The sequence below is a fragment of the Octopus bimaculoides genome, chromosome 26, assembly GCF_001194135.2.
Source record: "Octopus bimaculoides isolate UCB-OBI-ISO-001 chromosome 26, ASM119413v2, whole genome shotgun sequence".
Classification (NCBI taxonomy): Eukaryota; Metazoa; Mollusca; class Cephalopoda; order Octopoda; family Octopodidae; genus Octopus; species Octopus bimaculoides.
The window spans coordinates 22,971,927-22,977,629 of record NC_069006.1 but is presented as its reverse complement, the minus strand read 5'-3'; the positions used below and the strand labels follow the sequence as shown (position 1 = coordinate 22,977,629).

Sequence of the window (5,703 nt, the reverse complement as noted above, 5' to 3'; positions counted from 1 at the left end):
ATATATATATATATATATATATATATATATATATATATATATATAAGTATACACACAGGCATGTATATACACACATATACATGTGTGATATGTATGACTACACACACACACACACACACTGGGGAAACTGAAAAGAAAAAATTTACTCAATCATACTCAAACTGATTGACAATAAGGCTTGAAACCTTGACACCTGTTTATGATATATCTATTTGTGTCAATGTATCTGAGGCACTCATGTGTTTTACAGAAAATAAATCACTTGAAGATGCCACCCACTTGAACAATAATATTAAAGTCAATGTAAAAACCTCAATATTTAGTTATAGACTTAATATCATTTTAACTATTTGCAAGTATGAGAGACAACTTTGAATATGTTTCGGTTTTATCCAACCTTCTCATCAATGTATAAGATTTCACCATATTTGCTGCTGAAGTAGTAGTGAGAGAATCACTAAATAAATGTAAAATATTGTACTCTTGTTAGAATAGAGCATTAGAATATTTTACAGAACAAAAGAAATACTTAAATAATTTCTCCACATTTTTTTACAGCTGTTAATGAGGATTATGTCTTGCTTTCCACAGCATTAAATTACTGAAAGACAAACTTTCTTTTTCTAGATATGATGGCATATTATCTAAGATGAAATCTGTGAACAAAGCATTGACTGTTCCCTTGCTTTTCGACAGATAAAAATAAATGGTAAACTTTGTCAAAGCAATTACTTCGCAGACGCTTTAAGTACTTACAGCTAAAAGAAAATAATTGAGCAGGCAGCAGGGAATAACAGTTAAAAGATAAGTAGAAAAGTTAAACCAATCCAAACATTACATATTACTGAACAAACAACATACACAAATGTGATTAACATTCTCAGTTTTATGCATATACACACACACATACACACACACACATACATATATATACACAAACACATAAATATACATACAAACACACGCCCACACATGTAACTGTGTATAGAGACACACATAAATGTGTACACATATTTGTGTGAGTATACACACACACACTTCTTTTAACTCCTTAAGGTGATTACATAAGCTGATAGCAAATAAAAGGTAAGGCAGTTAAGTGTGAAATATTCTTCAAAGTTTACCAGTTAGAAGTAAAAAAAAAAAAAGGGCTTTGTAGGATCACACATAAAATTACAAAAACAAGTGGGCGAGGAGAAAGTGCCAGCTGAGGTGGAAGAGGAGCAAAGGTCAGTAATCATGTTCAAGCATTAGAGTAAATGTCACAGGCAATATTTAGTGTTTGTATTCTGGAATCACCCTTGATTTGTGTCATATGAAACATACACGCGCGCGCGCGCGCGCACACACACACATACACACACACACACACATGCACACACGCACGTGAGTGTGCATGTTTGTATCTATATAAATGCATCTACATATAAATACACATACACATTGAAACCATCTCAAAGATGAAATGTCTCAGCATCATAACAGAAAATGATGATGATGATGATGATGGGGGGGTGGTGGTGGTGGTGGTGGTGGTGGTGTTGGTGTGTCTGTAGTAATGATAATAAACATAATGACAGTAGTTGACAGAAATGACAAAAAAGATGGAGACGTGGATGGTGCTGATTGAGTAACACTGGAATCAAAGGCATTCCAACTGTGGCCATCATGACATTTTTGTTTTTAGTGTCATATTAGGACTACATTATTCAGTTTGTTATTCCCATTTTTAAGATGGTAGGCTAAAGCTGGAGAGAGACTTGTTTACTATTTCTGCCAGGGCATGCCACCATGTAGGTGATACATTTGACAGTGTTCATGATGCATGTAGCAATGATCATGGTCTTGAGTAGGTATTCAGTCGAGAGGAATACATATATATTTAAGAATAGAGCATTTTAAATCATAAGAGATATTAGACAGCTTAAAATATAGTTTTAATTCATGGATGCTCAAAAAATAAGGTGATTATAATGATGATGATCATGATGGTACGTGGTAGTGGTGATGGTGATGATGATTCTATATGATACTAACACTTTGTTTTATGAATTTAATTTTAAAAAATTTTGTTTCCCACCCATGCTAGAACATTTTAAAAATGTTAATATCGTTATTTATACACACATGGCCAGCTTTTATTTAGCAGATCTACAGGTAATACCATTCCAACCATTCTTGTCCTTAATCATTATGCATGTAAGACTACCTTATCTGATGTGTCTTGCTAACACTTTTTTATAATTTGAGGGGAATTAACTACTATTTCTAGCAGGTTGAGCAACCATATAGCAACTCCTGCATTGGATGTATTACTGTATAATGTTTAGATATGTAAAAGAAGGGGGAAAAAATTATGGGTGATTTAATTTCTAAAGAATTAAAGAAAGACTAATCTAATCAGAGATCAACCATAAAGCATAACTAAGATATGAGAAACAAATACAGCCCATTTCCATATCAAATAGTTTAAATTTTTAAAAACTTTGTCACGGGTGTGCGGGCTTGAGAGGCCAGAAACTGTCCTGATTTCTGAGGTATGTAAGCAACAGAGAGTTCAAGAATCCTCCTAAACAGTATGCTAGGTTACCATAGGGTTAACTCCCAGCTTCTTCTGGTACTCATTTTCAACAGAGTAAACTGAAACAATATGAAGTGCCTTGCTCAAGAAGACATTATAGTGTACAGTTTCAGAACTGAGCACATAATCTAATGTTTGTTAGACTAACCAATAAGCTAGGCACCTTCACATAATAACTTTAAATAACCAAGACTATACACCTATAGAGAAGGTGGTTGATTAGTAGATTTGTTAGAGCACTGGACAAATGCCTTGTAGTAACTGTTCCATTTTTTTTATTGAATTCTGAGTTCAAATTCTGTCAAGATCAACTTTGCCTTTCATCCTTAGGGGACAATAAACTAAAAGGCCAGTCACATACAGAGTCAATTTTGCTTCTCTCTCATTTTCTCTTGCAGAATCACCCTCCAATGGAGGAGCTCTTACTAACAGATGATATGGCTTCCATTATACACAGAAGCAAACCCTTCACTAAAGAGTGATAAAATACTAGTAAAGACTAATATTGTAGAACAATGCTTTAAGCTAGACAAGCAAAGAAAAAGAAGACAACTGAAAATGTAAAATTTGATAAAATAAAATAACATAAAATTGGAAAATAGGGTTAAATGGTGAGAAGAAATATCCACACAGTTTGATGCTTGATTAATTCAGTGAGACGGCTGTTGTGAGGTTAGTTATGAAGAGTGACAGTGGTTGCCATTCCGAGAAAAAAAAAAAAAAACGTTGGTCATGCTTTAATTCACTCTTGTAGAAACTATGAGTTAACAAAAACAACAAGAACATAAAAACTATGTGTATGTATGTTTGTGGCCTGCATTTAAGTTATTATGCAAGAGAGATAGAAAGATGTAGAGAGAGAGAGAGAGAGAGAAAGAGAGAAATAAGATCCATCATGCTCATCTTAGTCTATGCTTGTATGTCTACTGTTGTATATGTACACACAATCATGTAGGCATGTGTACATGTAGGCATGTGTACATGTTACTTTATTCATTAAGTCTCAGAATTGAGAGTAATCTCTAAAATCGTTTTAGATACATCTAGATTATAGAGCAATGGATTATAGAGCAATGGATCACGCATTTCTTTTGTCCGTGGTATGCTTCAGTGCAAATAAAAATGCTTTGGTATATTTCTGATAAAAAGTTTTTTTAAAAAATTGTAGCTTATACATAGAAATAATTTATATTTTAGAAAATTATTAATTAATTACTTCAACATTTAATAAATGAAGCAAAGTTAAATTTTTCATTTAGAATCCAAGCTTGTACTTTGCAATTTTTAAAGATAGATTTTATTTCATTTTTTTAATTTCTTGACAGTGCACTTAGTTGCATCTCATCAGAGAACAGTATCACAATATATTGTTTGGGTCCCAGTGCTGTAGCATATCACAATAACTTGTTCTGATATTTTCTCTTTACTGCATGTGTATGTATGGAAGGGCCAGCACATACATTTTATCAAAGTATATTAAAGAATAAAGAAAAATGCATAGACACACATTTACTCATTTCTTATGCTACTAATGCACTTAGATACGATTAAATGTATGTATAAGCATACCAGTCATTTAACTAAAATTAATAAAGAAAATTACCCTATAGAAAATTTAGCCAATAACAAATACATTGATACTGTTTAGCTTGAAGTAACAGCTAGTAAGTAAACTTATGGTCAGACATTTATCCAGTTATGACCATCCCTTTTAATCGCTCAACAGAGATTAAATCGTTCAATGTTAATTGCAAGTGTGTGATTCTTAAGGGATTTGGTTGCTATTTCTTGTAGGCCAAGCAACTGCATAGAGGCTTCCTTTTACAACATATATGTTGTTCCAGCTTAGCTTCCTCGAGCAGGCCTATAATCAAAGGGACATTCTAGCCATAACCATCCCAGATTTTTAAGGGTATCTAGTAAACCAAAGGACTATATTATTTAGTTTGTCCTCACAGCAGGGCAGGATTACAAAGAGATTTGCTGCTATTTATAGGAGGTTGGGAGATCTTGTAGACCACTTACATAATCAAATGCTGAATTTGGAAAGTCTTAGATATTTTTTATTGCTTTCTTTCAAGATCTTACATCTTTTTTTTCCTAATTTTGTAGCTTACCAATATATTTAGCAGCTTAAATATTTGGTAACATAAGGAAGACTACCGATATAGTTATGTAGTCATATATTCTGTACTTGAAACTTCCACTTCTTGATGACTTTTAATGACATGTTCACATATGCCTAAAACATATAAGCATACATATATGAGCCTGGTTGTGTGTGTGTGTGTATGTGTATGTGTGCATTTGCATGTATGTCTATGAGTGTATCCATACTTTGTATACACACACACACATATGTGCACTTATATATATATATATATATATATATATATATATATATATATATATATATATATATATATAAATAGATAGATAGCTAGATAGATAGATAGATAGATATAGATGTATACACATAAACATGTAAACATGAGTGCATATATAAGTATACATGAATGCATATATGTATTTATGTATGTAAGAATGTATGTATATAAAAGTATAAATAAAGACTAGTACAATTATTATAAAGAAATTATTAGCATTTGCTACAATTTAAACCTCAGAATTTCTAAATCACTGTTCAACTGTTTTTATAATACATTAATGCTAGACATATATTTCAGGAAATTACATGACAATAATTATCCTATAATTAAATACAATTACCCTATAGTTAGACAAGTAAATATTATTTAGCGGAAAGTAGATCTAAAGACATAATTAACATTTAGCTGTGTTTCATTATGGTACTCTGTATAGAAGACAGACCTTTGCAGCAGAAAAAAAGTGCTTTATATTAGAAATGGTAACTCACGAGGTAAAGTTATTACTTCAACAGAGAAATCTAGTGACTACACTAAGCCTATAGCAAAGTGCAGAATCTAAGGAATCTCGTGAGGGTGCGTGTTCACAGCAATTAACTAAAAGATGCCTTTATGTAATGTTGATAAGTTCAATTGGCATGATGAGTGAAAAACAACTACCAGGCTAAAAATTCCTTTTCATCTTTCTCTTTGTAGAAGAGGAAATGCCTAAAATGTTCATATTGTTAAAGAAAG

At 32.2% G+C, this 5,703-nt stretch overlaps 1 protein-coding gene across 7 annotated transcripts in view; it reads right to left on the bottom strand.

The window, feature by feature from the left end:
- LOC106879161 (basement membrane-specific heparan sulfate proteoglycan core protein) overlaps positions 1-5,703 on the bottom strand; it is a 172,540-nt gene that overhangs the window by 119,379 nt on the left and 47,458 nt on the right. The window lies entirely within an intron of this gene.